The sequence below is a fragment of the Pyxicephalus adspersus genome, chromosome 4, assembly GCF_032062135.1.
Source record: "Pyxicephalus adspersus chromosome 4, UCB_Pads_2.0, whole genome shotgun sequence".
NCBI classification, from domain to species: Eukaryota; Metazoa; Chordata; class Amphibia; order Anura; family Pyxicephalidae; genus Pyxicephalus; species Pyxicephalus adspersus.
The window spans coordinates 110,049,506-110,067,103 of NC_092861.1; the positions used below are offsets into that span (position 1 = coordinate 110,049,506).

Consider the following 17,598-nt stretch of genomic DNA (forward strand, 5'->3'; position numbering starts at 1 on the left):
TTCATGAAAACCTGTAACGCTTTTGGTACAGAAATCTAGACCTCAGTGTAACGCTCAGGTGGTTAAATGTTGGTTTTATTTATTGTTGTTTATTTAAAAGTAGTTTTATTTATTTGTTAAATAAACTGCTGCTTGCCAGCCATTCTAAGTCCAGTGAGGTGTCAGTGTGTTTTTTGGGGGCTAAAAGGTGTGAGGGGGGTAATGGCTGGTAAGTTTGGGAGTGATTGTTTGGTGTAAAAGGGATAAGTGTAAGAAAGGGGCGAAGGTCCGAGCAACCCTAGTCTTGTCTTTGCTGTTTCTGTTTGGTTTGTTTTCTTACAGCTGCTAACTGCTTCCACTGGATTTAAATTGTCAACTGGATTTGAAACCCAGTTTAATATCTGGATGTCTGTCTCTCTCACAGGAGCTGGTACTGAACCTACCATTCTAACTGGTTCTGAACCTGTGTATTGGGTCTTGTATTTTGTCAAAACTGACATTTAGCTACTCCCCCAACCCTGACATTCAGCTCCCAAATACTAGTGTCCCCCAGAGTCTTCTAGTAGTTCTGCCATTTGATAATTTAACAGATGCCAGACTTTGTGCAGTGTATATCTGTGTAAAACCAGCATATTGCAGTTGTTCTCAGAGGGAGGACAGAGGAAATCTCCCTATGGTGACACCTCTTCTGATAATGACTATATTAAATAGAATTATTCTAACTTGGAGAGGTTCTTGTTGGTTCTCTGGGACAAGAACTGAATGGTAATTTCCCAATTGGTACGCAAGCAGCAAAAATAACTGTGGTTTAAACCCTCCCCTTTTCTATCCAAAATATAACAAGTTTTGACTATACATGCACTTTCATTTTAGTTTGGATAAAAGCCAAGACCTATATAAAACCCCAGGATTTAAATGAAATTTAAAACAAAATGTGTAGCTTGAGACTGTGCCACTGAGTTATATATTATAGACTTGTCTTTGCTGTTTCTGTGTGGTTTGGTTACTTACAGCTGCTAATGGCTTCCAGTGCAACAGTGACTGCAGAAACCACATTTCAACACCTAATGTACCTCTAAACTCAAACATGTTTTTTTAAACTTTTATTTTTTTTTAATGTTTGAAATGTTCCATCCTTTGAAAACTTTTCATTAGATCACTACAGAATAATCCTCCCATGAAGGTCCATCTGCCTCCAAGCTGTGCTCTTGTGTTGTCATCCTGTCTCATTTACTCCTGGAGTTGGCTTTGTCAACTTAGATTGTGCATGCATGGGCCACTGTTGTTACTATTATGAAGCAAGCCTAAGGGAATAGTGTGTATGTGCATGTAGGAAGGAAGTGGCTGAAGAAGGGCAGAAGAAGAATGGATTCCAACCTCTTTAGCAAATATCTGTGAAAAATGCTATCAACTCAAAACAGTTGAAAATGAGCACTAGGGGTAGATAACTGTGTGGATCAAAAATGCCCATTACAGTATTAGGCTTCTTTCAGACTTGCAGTTGAAAATAATATTATCTATAGCAACTGGTAACCTCTTTGTTGTGCGACTGAGTGTTTGATTTAGGTGCGGTTCTTCCTCCAGACAAGGAAAAGCAACTATGCGTCCAGAAGTGACCTGTCCCTTTCTGGAACCGCACTGTAATCCACCTTAACCACAGCTTTGTGCAAACACATGCAAAAATAAGAGGGCATCTGAGCCTGTGGTAGAAAGCAGAAGTCTAAAGTTTATAGAAGTCTCAAAATGGCCCTTAGTGTGCACATGTAAAATAAAACACAGTTTTTCAAATAATCACTAGATGGCAATGTACGACGGAAAGTTATTTAAAAGTTTGCAATCTGTAGGTGAGATTCTTGCAAGATCCTGTAAAATCTAATTTCTTGCTTTTACTGTTGAATTTTCATCTTTTCGGTGGACTGTGCGTTCTATGGTTATTGGTCATATTGGCAATTATTGGTTAAAAGGGGCCCACATCCACCACAATTATACCCATCTATATATCCGAATGTGCACTTGCACACTGATAGAGATTTATTTATACTAAATATTGTATGTTTTGTAGCACTCTGCAAAGTGTGGAGGGCAAAATGCAGTAATTTATAATATGTAACACAAGGAATAAAGTGAGGGACACAGAGAAGAGTATATACCCTGCCAAGTAAGGCTTAGTCTACACGGACGTTTTCCATGGCGTTTAATCTGGGGCTTTAAAAGCCCATCTTCGAAATTCCCATGCATTCGAATAGGCTAATCTACACCAGTGCATTTCTTTGAGGCACAATTTCGAACATTATAGATAACGCTCCTTGCAATGTTTTAAAAATTAATACGTGAGGTTAACTCAGGCAAATTTGGGTAAATGTGTCCATTGATTTTAATAGGGGCGTTTCCCAGCATTTATAAATGCTTGAAAGTATAATCGCAGTAAAAACGTGGCAAAACGCTGCATAGACATTTTCCAGCGCTTTCCAGTGGTTTAAAGGCAAGCTTTAAAACACCTAAAATTTCAAACATGGGCTTTTAAATCCTCAGATTAAACGCTGGGGAAAGAGTCCGTGTAGACCCAGCCTAAAGGATGCATGCTGATTATTTTTTCCTGCAGAAAACCAGGGTTTTAGGCAGCCATGACAGCCATGAGCCCTATTCACCTTCATGAATGAATAGGCTGCTTATGCAAATATGTCAAAGCTAAACACCAGCAGAGACAGCAATCAAAAGAACACAGAAATGCATCGATGTATGCATGTCATTGTCTGCCCCTGTACCCCAATGTGTCTCAATGGCAGATCCATTCATCCACAGGGATGAGTGGAAGATGTTACCACTACTTAAAGTCTAGTAAAATAGAACTGAACAGAAACAAAACAACCGTGTCCCAAGTGTCATAAGGTTTTTATATTTGCTTTCTGTCAGCTATGTTTGTGTATTGTGTTTGTTTCTTTGTGAATGGAACTGTTGCACAACAAATGTTGGCTGGTGTCCTTATAGCCTTATGTAAAGTTTTCAGTTCTTGACCTGGTTGAGAGCAGAAGAAGTGCATCAAATGTTGTAGGTTTGTATGCAGAATCCTTTTAGAATATGTAGGTTCATAGAAAGAAAATTTTAAGAAAGATTTTAAGAAAATAAAAAACACAACATAATGTGCAATCATTATTACATAATAAATGTATTTTTTTGTTGAAAGCAACATAAGTACCTGCATTTGATCGGAAATCAGTTCCTGCAGTTCCTGAATAGCAAAGCTGGATTGGTTCATGTGTGGAGAAGAGGCATTTTCTATGGGAAAAAAGGTGACTGTGAATGTGCTGTGTCTATCTTCCATGAAGTCACATTCAATCCTGGTAGTTTTTAAGACACCAGGTGATAAAGCATATTGAGCCCATTTATAATAGTTTTGATACAAGATTCACATAACTTTAACCTATGATTTACATATATTTCTAGTTGAATCAAATTAGAAAAAAATGCCATGCAAATCATCTGAAAAAGTTGCATTATGTTTGTGTGAAAACATTTATAAAATAGACTCCATGGATTTGATGTTAAGAATACACTATATGACCAATAGTTTGCGGACACCTGTCAGCCATGTTGGACTCCACATACCAAAATTTGAGGTCTGACTTGGAATACAAAGGTCCCCGCCTTTGTAGATACAGCAGCTGCCACTCTTCTTAGAAGGCTTCTACAGTATTATGGAGTGTGTCTCCACAGAGGTCTGGTATTGTTGTTGGGTGATAAGACCTGGCCCAAAACTGATATTCCAGTTCATCTCAAAGGTGTTCAAAAGGCTTGATATAAAAGCTCTGTTTAGGCCACTTTTGTTCCTTTACAACAAACCTGGCAAACCATTATGGATTATTTATTGACCTGGCTTTGTACACAGGGGCTGTCATACTGGAACAGAAATTGGCCTTCCTAATGGTTGAGGAGTCATTGGTTTTACTCCTTGGCTGAAAGAGTAGGGATTGGATCAAGACAAAAATGTTGGGCCAATACATTTTGTTGTAATGATCCTATACCTACCATCAGTACAAACAGGTGGGGAATAACGTTTTATCTAGAAATCTAGCGGGGCATAACAAGGAAATTAATAAAGGACCAGTGGGCTAAAAGAAAACATAAAGTGTGTACCTATGGTGGCTTATGTTCTCGTTGTGTTTTATGAGCTTCCTTCCACATCCCATAAACATACTATAGATTAATTGGCTTCCCCAACAAATTGACCATAGACTATGTTAATGACATATTGACTATGGCAAGGACATTAGATTGTAAGCTCCTCTCATAGAAAGTTAGTGACATGGCTATGGATTTTCCAAAACTTTGTGTAATATATCAACAGTCTATAAATACAAGGCATTAATATAAAGGCAATGTTAACTGTCACAGTCATGTTAGTGCAGAACCAAAGTTCTTGGAACACAAATAATCTAGAATTGTTATAAGGAAACGTTCATTTCAGCTATAATGTTAGCCCCTATAATGTTAGCCCCTGGCCAAGGTAAGTATGTACAGGACAATAATATATAAATAATATTTAAAACCAAAACCTTTTTTTATTTTTGATTTTAGGATAGAGTGTTATATAATTGCATATTGTATATTGTGATTGCTTAAGTATTATTGCTAGCAAATTACTAAAGTAATCTAATAAAGTGCCATTCCAATGTTTTTCCAAATTAGTAGCTTTTACCAAGCAGTGCAAATCACTCACATAGCTGCCTATTTGGACCCTCCAGGTACATCCCTATGGTATGGTGCTTAGATGTGTTTATATATTATAATAGAACATTCTATATTCAAATCTTTTCAACTCCTTATACACCACTGCAATCAAAATTTGCAAGCAGGCAATTTTTTGGCTAGCTGAAACAAGGTTTATTCTAAATTTATGATTTTATTACACCAACAACAATCTTTTGTCTGCATACCAATAGCAAAACACACACACAAATTTAACATTTCATGACATCCACAATTATACATTTTGACTCACAAAAATGTTTTACCCCCTGACCCCTAAACAAGTTGAATTAGCCCCACAACATACAGAGGAGTACTAGGGAGCCATTTATCTAAACCTCAGTGGGTTACATAAGTGACTTTCAATACTGGGAATTGACTTGAATAAAAAACTATTAGAAAAGAGAACTGAAAACACTTTGGAATAGCTGAAATAATTTATACCTAAATCAACCCAATAATGAGCAGTGTATAGCCCCTCATAGGCTTGCAGTCTTTGGTACTGATGATTCAAATGCTTGCTCAAGAGTATGCGAGGTTATAACCATAATTGGTACTCAGTGGAAACTGCTGGATGGTACCAAACCCCAAAGGATAGGGAGGAGATCAAAACATATCTGCTATACCTGTTTTTCAACCTTTACAACATAGGGGAACCCCTTAAAACATCTTTGAAGTCTTCAGGGGACCCTATGCTATGTATGTATTCATTCAGTTAACTTGTTTGTATGCTAAAAATCCCTCTTTTTTCTGTTTGTCCATTTTTCACTATTGAAAGGGCTGGGGGACTACCTTTACTTTAAACTATTATACCTATTTAACTTTGTTATTAGGAGTGAGATAGAACTTAACACCATTTGTTTTTGTCTTAGGTGTGCAATGGGTTGGCAGGCAGCAGGATCAGATAACACAAGTTGCAAGGCGATTAATGAAGACCATCCAACACATTCCTACTCAAGGTCTTATTTTTAATTAGACCCTTTTCCTCCAGAACTGGAAATGGATGTGTTTGTGAATTACCTTGCTTGTGAGAATTAGTGTTTTCACACAGATATAATATAGGTAATTTGGTGTATAATGCGATAAGATTTCATCATTAAAAGTAACACCCAGGTTTTATCCAGGAATTGTATTACCTTGCAAAACCATTAGCATTTTTGGCAAATGAAATTAAATGTTGTTTGCTTATATAGACAAGTAGCTGTATAAGAACTGACCAGTCCATGTTGTATTTACTTAAGTTAGACATGGCTCAATCTAAAGAAAAAAAAGACAGAGAGCTATTGATGGGCATGTTGAAAACAGTCACCAAAACTTCTGCTGAGGATTTACTGTTTAATTATAACGGGATTCTGTACCCCAGCACTGTTTGCTGGAAGGAAACTTTAGATGCGCTGGAAACATTTGAAGCCATGGATGATGATTTATTGATTGTGAGCTATCCTAAATGTGGTGAGTGGATTTTCTAAAAAAAACTATATGATTTTATATTTTAATGTTAACTTCCAGGACCAAACCAGTCTAAACACTGAATACATATTAGCAGACTTATATTCTTTGTAGGTAATTTGCTTCTAAGTAATTTGCTTGCCCACATAAGAAGGGTCTATGATAAACGGTAATAGAATTTAATGAAGAATGGTTATCAGAGAAAAAGTTGATCAGTGAGATGGAATGTATTTATATGTTTTTACATATCAGAATATATGTGTTTCTATATAACAAGTGAAAAGGTTCACTGCTTTTGTCAAAAGAAAAAGTTGTTAAATGGGTCTGACATAGTCAGACAGTCTTAAAGATTCCAAACGTTACAGTAAGGCTGAAGTGTAGCCACCTCATGTTACGTGTAAGTACTTGTGTTTTTTTTTAATGGATTCCTAATGCAAAATACATCAGAAGTTACCATTTCTAAAGCCTCTGGTAAGGAGACTTAGGGCATTAAGTGTTGGAAGTATTCATGAAACATATATATATATATATTTAAAATAGTATAGGTCCACTTGAAATCATAGTTGGGATATGCAAGATTAATTCTTTTGTTTTATGTTGTCCTAATTTTGGATAATGCTTAAAAATATATATATAATACTAGTATAAATGGTTGGAAAAACATAAACTTTTCATATCTTTGGGGGCAATACTTATAAAATATTAACAATAGGTAATGAAGGCTATAATCCAAGCCCCAATATATATTTTAGAGAATGAATTCCAAAAAAGGAAAAGTTGCAGAATATGTATATCACACTATTTTATTGGATGTATGTAAGAGCAGTGTGGCTGTTCTTGGACTAAAGAGGTTTTGTGATGTCCTCCACAGTATTTCTAAGGTTGAAATATCTTTTTTTCTCAGCTAAAAAGTAATAGGATATTGTAGGTTTCCCATCGGTAGGTTTTGTCAATACATTTGTATTAAACGTCTTGTTTTTAGATTTAATGTGATTGTGTAGTTATCAATTGGAGCACTAACAATTATACATTATTATAAATTGAAAATAATATACATTTTTTTTACTAACTACTAAACCACCATGTTAGGTGAAATGACCATCCCTTCCTAACATTTGTTAATCCCTTGTCCAATCAAAAATAAATGTAATATAAATGTATACCACATTTACCAAATCAACTAAATTAGTGCAATATAACCTTCTAAGCCAAATCTTTCTGAATTCCCATTATAAGACAGTCTAAATAAAGGAAAAGCACTTCACAGTAAACACCCAAAGATACCCCCTTAAAAGTTACCCCCTAAATCACAATATTTCCATCATTAATCAAATGCTTTCACAAGCCAATACAAAAGTATGCAGCGATGTAGCTATCATAAGCCCAAACCTTCAAAACACCACTGAAAATAAAAGCAAATGTCTCATTTTATGACATTTCCTATTTATTTTGCTATTTGTAAATTGCTTCATAATGTGTATGAGAATGTGGGAAGAGGAGGAAAAAGGTGATGGGAACAGCTGTGAGATGGAAAGTAATCTTAATCTTAATAACTGTAGGTGTCAAATACAAGATTATGTTACCGATTTGGTAATGGAATACGGTATAGGTCACTTGAAACCAGAGAAGGGTTATGTAACATTAATTCTTTTATTTTATGTTGTCTTAACTTTGGATCATGCTTAAAATCTAAATCCAGCCAAATAATATTTTTTTGTTGCAGTTAGAAATGTAAGCTGGGCCATGCCTTTACTGTAATAGAAATAAAAGAGAGAGGGATTTTAAAGTATATATTCTATTTTTATGTTGTAGGGTTTGGAAATGTGGTTTAGAATTGCAGTGCAACAAAATGCCAAATAACCATGTATGTATATGCTTTTATTTTATTTACTTCAGGTACCAACTGGGTAATCCAAATAATATATGAAATGGTAAGCTTAACGAAAAATCAGGAAACACTGTTAGACCAACCAGTACTTGAGTATGGAAATCCACAACTGCTACAGGTTTGTATATAACAAAAAAGGATACTTATGCAGTGATTAATTATTTATAGTTACATATTTAATTTAGAAATGGTAAACAAAGAAGAAATGTCTAAATAGAAAGTATGAATTTTTGCAGATTGCTCACAGAAGAGCACTTTAAGTAGTCAGTGAATTAAAGCATTATTGCTATACTAAAATATCATAAAAAGATAATAATTTATGCCAATGATATCCCCAAATATAACTGTACTGAGATTTTTCCTGGACTTCTCAAACACCTGTTATGTAGGGTGCCTAATGTCACGCTTGGAGGGACAGAGTCTCTAGCGGGCACTATGGCTTGCATAATAGTTATGTGAGCCCTGAAAAGGGATTGGGTGCAGAATGTAAGCAGCAGCCTGGTCTTGTCCAGAGCCTCTAGTGGTAGGGATGTTGGGCTGCAGGCTGCTGCCAGGTTGCTGTCCTTGGCACACCAGGGTGGGTAGAATAGAGTACCGAATCAATAGGCAGGAGAATTGTCAAGGAAGGCTGAGGTTGATGCAAGCAGAAAACAAGAAACGTTAGAAACGAAACGAGGGGTCAAGAACCAAAAATCCAGGAAATAGACACCAGTGACACAGGGGAACACAGGAGACAAAGAAAGCAACAGGAGGCACAGGTGATACAGGACTAACCAGACACACAGGGGAAGAGGAGGCAAGGGGGACACCGGGGTCATTGCAAACACAGGGGAACACTGGAACAGCACAAGAGCACAGGTAAGAAAACAGCAGACTGAGTGACAAGGGGTTAAAACAGGAGCTGTACTTGGAGAGCACTGAATTACCAGACAGGTGTATAGGAAATGCTCAGCAGAGCTAGGGGGCTTAGCACTAGTGGAGAGTTCTGTGTCTGAGCTAGCCAATGGCAAGTAAGAAGCTATGTCCAGATTAGCTGGAATAGGGGCGATACTAATAAAATCCGGAAGAGTAGGCACGGCCAGGCTCAGAACTGCCTGCAGGCTCAGGAGAAAGATGCCTGCGCTTTAGCGAGGAAGAGGTGACACCCATCAGTATGGCCATATCAGAACCTTGTTCTGACTTAGTAAAGATGTAACTCACTTCACTCTTTAAAGTCCAACCCTACGCTGCTGTTTGACTTACCCATCCAGTAGAGTTTTTTTTCCTATTGTCTTTAGTCTGTTCAGTGGGTAGGAGATCAACCTCCTTTCACTGTTGATTTCAGCTAGTAAAAAAATCAGTTGTAGGTTGTTTGAAAGAAGTCCAATATTAGTTTATTATTGGACAGACGCAGGGCCCCCTTATTTTATTACTATTATATTACCAGTAATGCAAAGATAAAATACCATCTGATCACCAATTCAAAGCATTATTTTGGTCTTTTTAGAAACTTAAAGAACGACCTCCACCAAGAATCATTTCATCTTATTTGCCTTTTCAAATGATACCAAAGTCTTTCTTTAAAAAGAAGGCTAAGGTAAGTGATATTCATGTACCTGTATTCAGGCAGCAGTATTATTTAAAATAACACTAATTATGTCAAGCAGTAAAGAATTGACATCCTGACCTACAAAATATTTTACACCAGTATTAGTGGTATGATTAGCCTTTATTATCAAAGTTTTCCTTTCATAAGTGTTTCACTTGTCTACGTTGACGTTAATAAAATTTGTTTTCTCAAATGCCCTGCTTCTTTATTCTTAAATAAATAATTTAGTGCTGTGCTGGCTTCAGACCAGAAGAAAAAAGAATTTCATAGGTACAATTTACTAAAGAGTAAAACAGCATCCATGTGTGTGTGTGTGTTTTTTTGGTGGTAACCTAGCTAAGGTATACAGTAACACATTAGTGCAAGACAAGAAGTGATGAGACATTGCCCTCATTGGAGATTTAACAGCAAAGAAAAAAGCACGGTGGCTCAGTGATTAGCACTCTTCCCTTTGCAGTACCAGGTTCGAATCTCCGCTGGGACACTATCTGCATGGAGTTTGCAGGTTCTCTCTGTGTTTGCATGGATTTCCTTGGGGTACTCTGGTTTCCTCCCACATTCCAAAAACATGCAGTTAGGTTATTTGGCTTCCCCCAAAATTGACCTTAGACTGTATTAAAGACATATCACTATGGTAGGTACATTAGATTGAGAGCTCCTTTGAGGGACAGCTATGGACTTTGTAAAGTGCTGCAAAATATGTCAGTACTAAATAAATACTGTGTAATAATAACAATAAAATGCTATAAAATCAGTGTAATAATTGGAGGTCTAAAACAAAAGGGTTGATGCAGTAAATAACAAGTGGGAAAAAGGGGAAAGCTATATGTAGGTCCAGGACTTCAAGAGTGAAAAGACTTCTCTCCCACTGGGCCATGCCAGTCCATGCCTCCAATAGGAGACAGTTATTTCATTTCCTCCATGAGAATAGGCCATCAGATCCTTCATGGATATAATATCATTCATTTGGCAAGTGTAGGTTGAGGGAATTTGTTTCCATTATGGGCTTTGGCCAGACCGAATAAATGGTGCAACAGATATCTTCAATATTGTTTCTAGGACATCCTAGATATATGGGGCCTGATTTATGAAAGCTTTCCACGGAGGGAGAACATACAATGGATGATCCAGCCTACCTGCAATGGATCTGGTCCAGGATTGAAAACATTTGCTAAGAAAATAGCAAATGACTTAAGAAATCCATTCCAGGTTTGCTGGATCATCCAGGTTCACTGAAAGTATATCCGTTCCAGCCTTGGAGAGCTTTCATAAATCAGGCCCATAGTGCAGAGTCAATTCAGGTATAGCACAAATATCAACATCAAACATCAGGCATTCCTGTGTTTGTAACAATCACTGTTCCTCTAAGAAATTATAAAAAATATTTTCATCATTAAACCACTCTCCTTAAATGTATTTTGCTTAACAAATTCTTATTTAGGTATTAACATTGTTACTTGTTGTGCCCTATTGATTATCAATTATACATGTATTTCAGTTACAACAGATACATAATATGCAAAATGACTTTAAATAGTAGATAATTTAAAGGTGCAATATATTATTATTATTTATTTGTTTGTTCACTGTTTTTTTTGTGTTAGCTGAATAGGCTAAACTAACATTATTTTTTTCTTACAGATATTGTTGGTTATCCGCAACCCAAAAGATACAGCCATCTCCTATTTCAATTTTTATAAAACCTTGCCTGCACTTCCCACATACACATCTTGGAATGTATTTTTTACAGATTTTATACATGGGAATGGTATTTAGTCTAACATATTTTTAATTTAATAATAAAAATACATCTCACTTAATTTCTCTTTTTTTTTCTTTTGAGAAACAAATACTTGCAGAACATATGCATTTTGCTTCATAAAAATGCAGGGCTGTAGCATATGTTACTTAATTATATATTTTTAAATGGAAACTTTTCTGCCCATTTGCATGCCACATCATAAGGCATAATTTATCCCTGTTTATTTTACTAAGAAAAAATGTAATTGGAATATAATGAATGACAAATTAATTAGCTTAATAACAAACTATCTACTTTCTATATAACTTGGGATCCTTGGATTGCCATTATTAGTTGAATATTTCTGTATAAGAGAACCTTCCTTTTCCTTTCCTAGTAATGAACACACTTCCTTTCGTCTTTGTTTCTTCCCTCTGATGAAATATATGATTTTTTCCTTTGACATTTAAAATTATTAAAGCGGACTTAAACCAAAAACACAGCAGAAAGTAGTACTATTTGGGTTTTGTCAAATAACCAACTCCCTGGCTTCTGGTGGCTTTTTGTTTAAACTCTAAACTACACAACACATTTAAGTTAATGAAATCTTTTGAAATAAAACATAGGAATAGGTAAAAGTTATTATTTACAAGTGTTACACAAGGCTGGTTGTTTGATGAATGGTGGTAATCCAAGGCAAATTGATATCAAGTTAAATGTTTATTGCTAATATTTCCTATTGACCTTCCAATATTAGTAAAATCTTTGTTTCACTCAGTTTTATTTTTGCTTCACATTGGAGATTTGTATCTACTAAAATGCATGAATGTAACAAATAAAAACAATAATTTAAAAACTTAGAGCTATTAAGTGCAGAATGTGCTAAAGGATATACAATATCAGGCAATTAAGTAATTAAAGAAATAAAAATAGAAAGTGAACATTGGATACTTAAAACTAGAATAATTATAATACCCATGAAATCAATAGAATGCTGTCTTTGGTCTACAACATTTTTTCTTTAATATTTGTAGTTTTTTCTTTTATACTGACAGTAAAAATTGGGATTTAAAATACATTATATAATATAAAGAAATACATTTTACATTTTGTTGCATGTATTTACACATCTTCTGTGTTTTAGTTTGTTATGGATCATATTTTGATTATGTAGCTGAGTGGAACAAGCACATTGATGAAGACAATGTGATGGCGGTTACATTTGAAGACATGAAAACTGTAAGTCCAGATTTTATATTGGTATTTGTTGCTTTAAAGTAAGTCACATCCTCACAAAATTCAATAAAAGTAACAATGTAAAAAGAAAGAAAACTGCCTCAAGGGCAGTGTTTCTTCACTTTAACATGGGGGAACCCTTGAAAACTCTTCAGATATTCAGGGAACCCATGCTATGAATACTAAATCCACAACTCACAGTACATCAGTATGGTGGTCAGTGGGAAGAATGCCTCCCACATTGCTGGTCAATAGGAAGAATGTCACCCTCACAGATAGCAAGATTATTGGTATCTATACCACTGACCTGAGAGTCACAGTCTGCTTATTGCTCAAGGATACCCAGCACCCTCTGAAGGAACTCTGGTTAAGAAACACTGCTTAAGTTAAATAACAAATATAACATCTCTATTAACATGTGTGAATATGTGAATAGCCATCAAACACACAATCTCAAACCCCGCTCATGTTGGAAACAACAAACCCCAGGGTGCTCTATGCAAATTAAAAAATCTGTTGTGCAGATTCAGAAATATTGGTTAACTTAACAGAATTGTGTCTTTGTAACTAAAAGATTTACGATTGTAACTATAGCACCATATCTAAAAGCAGTAATGTCTAGCAAAACAGAAATTCTATCAGTCACAGTACTCTGTGATGGATGGATTGCCCTTTATTTATAAATGGGAAGTTGAACCAAAGACGTAGACGAGCATTTCTATTTTTTCGGGAAATTTAAACTAATCTCCCTTGTTACAAACACCTGATTATTTTCACTTGCAGGACTTTCCAGGACAACTTAAGAAAATATCAGAATTTTATAGACTTCCATTGACAGAAGAACAAATTTGTGTGATACAAAGTCGAACGTCTTTTACATCTATGAAAGATAATTCTGAAAATACACATGGAAAATTTGTGATGCTTTCTTCAGAAAAGGTAAAAAGAATCCTAAATTGTAATGCCCCTGGGCACACAAACCACAGCCAAGTCCAAGAATCCTTTTATCATGCTTTATTGTTGGCATAAAACAAGACAAGGGTTATTCACAGATGATAAATCCGATAACCGTGGTACAGAAGGGTAAAGCAGAGGCAGATCAGGAACAATCCGAGGTCAGGGCAGGCAGCAGGCAAAAGTGGTCACAAACAATCCAAGGTCAGGGCAGGCAGAGTTCAGAGCAGAATCAGGTATTAGACAGAGTTGCTATTGGTAACGACAACAGGTTAATATGAACCAACACAGAGACAACACCCAAGCACACTGTACACACAAAGGCTTATAGCGGGCAATGGTGTTAAGGACAGGTTTTCCCTAAATGGCCAGAGTGCCCAATGACCTTGCGCCACTTGGCACCATTTGATTGGAGGATAACTAAATCCCCTGGATTCTAATATAAAATTAGTTTCTACCATTGTGTATTGTTCTGAACACAAGGGGCTGTGCTTAGATTGCTGTAGCTTCTGTCTTGGTTTAGCCAATCCAGCGAAAAATCATCCAGGGACATGTGTCCCCTGTTGCCTCCTTGCTGGATTTGTTAAACACAATGGGTCTGGTTTATTAAAGCTCTCCTAGACTGGAGAAGATACACTTTCAGCAGTGAAGCTGGGTGATCCAGAATGGATCTGGAGAATTCAAAACATTTTCTAGAAAAAAGCAAATGAATTTGAAGGAATCCAGCTTCACTGATAAAAGTGTATCTTCTCCAGCCTTGGGGAGCTTTAATAAATCTGGCCCAATGACTGCAGCTCTGCTTAGCTAAGCTCCTGTCATTTTTCAACCAACCCAGCTGCCAGACGATGACAGCCATTATAGCCTGTCGGAGACCTACTATACTGGTCAATGACACCTTTAGTATTGTCAGAACAGAACTCAGAGTTTGAATCCAAAGTCAAAATAGCTCTGACTAATTTCAGAATTAAAAAGATCAGAACATTTCAATCATCACTAACTACAAGCTGTCTTAATTCTACAAAGGGATACCTGTAAGGAACTTACCCGTCCTGCGAGCCCGCGGTGTCCCTGGGGTTCCCAGCCAAAGAGGGAGACGCCGCTGTAACAGGCAGCATGGCCGAGGCTGCTGCTCTGCTCGCAGCTTGTCTGTCTCTGCAGGCGGAGGGATCCGTCCTGGCCAAACTACTGTTCAGCCAGGCAGCAGCCCTTGCATTCCTTTAGATGTGGTTAATGATATTCCTGCTCTCAGCACTCCTTTGCAAGTGCAAAGTAGTGCACGTCCTAGGGGTGCTGTGGGAAGAGGTGCGCGTGTCACCATGCGTCCCTCTTGTACCCCCCGAGGGCGTGGCTCCGGGGCGGGACATAGTTAGTTTGAATTCCCTGCGGCCAATCAGCCGCAGGGGATTTACCTAGTCTCCTATCAGATGGTGCCAGATGGCGCAAGGTCATTGGTCATCCTGGCCATTTAAGGAGAGCCTGTCCTGTACACCATTGCCCGATATAGCCTCTGTTACACAGTGTGCTTGGGTGTGTCTTTATGTGGTTTAAAGTTTATCTGTTTGTCATTACCTTAGTGACCTGGTCTGAAACTCACCTTGCTTGAACTCTGCCAGCCCTGACCTCGGATTGTTACTGACCATTCTGCTTGCTGCCTGCCCTGACCTCGGATTGTTCTTGACCTGCATTTGCCTTATCCTCCTGTACTTCGCTTTATTGGACTTAACCCTTGCTGTGCTGTATGATTTTGAATAAAGCCTGATTTAAGGGTATCTGGAGTTGGTTGTGGTTTGTGTGCCCAGGCGCATTACAATACCTAGCTTTCTTTAATTCCAAATGTCAATTTGTCATGCTTTTTCATCGTGAGATTATTTTTGTTTTTTAACAGGACAAGTTGGAGACTGGAAGAGCCTCTTCACTGAAGATCAGAGCAAAGATGTGGATGAAATATTCCAACAACATCTTGCTGGGACAAAACTGGGAGATTTGCTGAACTATACCAAATACTGCAAACTCTAGACATGTCTGAAATGAATCAAGCAATATGTAACTGCCATCACACCAGATTTAACAGCTTATAGAATTTACTTAATTGGTATATGAAAAAGATGCAGTAAATATATTTTGATGCCCGATTTAAATAACACATATAATCATATGTACTGAGATTTTCAATCTATATATTTTGCTATGAATGCATTAGTACTTATAAATGTTTTAAATACAATTGTGTTTTTGAATCATCTTTGAACACCATTATTAACCTCCGCCCTCCCTATTAGTTTGTAACATTTCAAATCTTAGATTAAAAAAATGTGGTATCAATTTGACAGGGGATTTTTCTTTTTTTATCTGCATTTTATCTTTACCAGTACATAAACCCCAGATATAGTTTTTCAAATCTTTAACAGATAATAATAGGTTCCATCTGCTTGTTGTCTAGTTTGACAAACATAAAATACTGGAGTAAATTGAAGATCTATTGGTAGATAAGAATTTATTTATTTCACAAAGCCATAATGTTATCAGAGGCACTCCATTTCTACTCATGCCGTCAGGTAAAATATTGATTTTGGGTATTGAGATTGTGTACAGATTTTTACTCAGCCCAACATTCCCTATTTGAATTACTATATCTATCAATGATAAGTTTGCTTTCTAATGTGGAAATGTGCTGAATGTAAACAGGCATATGGGTTGGTGTGCCTTTTGGATGCATGATGGGGGGTTGCTGTGTTATTCTTACGCTGCTTGACTGCACAAAAATAATTTATGGTCAGCAATAGGAACCCTTGTTAGATGTGGATGATAGTATTCTTGTACATTAGGAAGAGTCTTACTTATTAAACTTACTTACTTACTATATATTGAGGAAATATGCCTTTGGTTTCTAATGCCCACTTTCTGGAAACCAACATACAAATCTGAGCTATATAACTAGTAACATGAGTATTAGTGCTGCTTAGGGTGAGGTTGTTAGTGCTGGCATGTAGAGACTGGAAGAATTATCACTACTTTAACCAACCTCCATACCTGTACAAGCCTTTTTATGCATTTGTAGACAGTTTCCATTAAGGTCTGTGAAGGTGGCTAAGGTGGCAAACCGCCCCAGGATGATTATTAAGTCCCCCCCAAAAAAAGCAAGAAACCCTGCCACTTCCTTCTGATCGTCAAATTAAGGCTAATGAATGGTACTATTCAGTCCAATGTTATCTGTTTTTGAAAATATTTCTAAGAGGCAAAGCCACTTATAAACGCCTGAAGTATGAGGTATGAAGTGTACACCTGATGTATGAACATAGCCTTATATTACTGCTTAGCTTACGAGGGGGTGCTGAGAAGTTACAGGCTTTGCCCCCTTCCAGATGAAATTGAAAAATGAGTGTGGGGGCATATGACAGCTTAATATCTTAGTATGTAACTGAGATGTCACAAACACTGGGGGGGAAGTGTCCTTCCTTTCCCTGGAAAAACAAAAACTTCATGACCGCCCGTAACTCCAACGACGTGAAACTTGCTTGTGCCTCTGCCATCACAGCTTCTCACTAAAAGAAAAAACAGTTTTAAGCACTTACAAACTAAGATATTAGGCTGTCATATACCCCACACTATTTTTCTATTTCATCTGGAAGAAGGCAAAGCAAGGAACTTCTCAGCACCCCCTCATAACCCTCTAATCTGCTCCTATATTTTAAATAATATTAATCTGCACCTACAAATATATTAATATGCCCCTACTAAAATAAACTATTCCCATTTTTCAGTATATTCTTTTTCCATTTATTATTATATAATATTTTGCCCAATGTTTCAATACTATAATAATATCCCCTATATGATTTTATCATAATCTGCCTCTATTGATAGGTGAACCTGGAAACCTAGAATGGATCTGGTCCAGGACTGAAAACATTTGCCAAATAACAGCAATTTTTTTTTTAATAAAATCCATTCCAGATTTGCAGGATCACCCAGGTACTCCCATGATAGTCTGTCTTCCCAAGTCTTGCAAACCTTTAA

General features: G+C 36.8%; 1 pseudogene; it reads left to right on the forward strand.

The window, feature by feature from the left end:
* The window catches only part of LOC140329157 (sulfotransferase 6B1-like), a 25,949-nt pseudogene extending 8,791 nt beyond the window's left edge, over nucleotides 1-17,158 (forward strand).
* The last annotated feature ends 440 nt before the right edge of the window (nucleotides 17,159-17,598 follow it).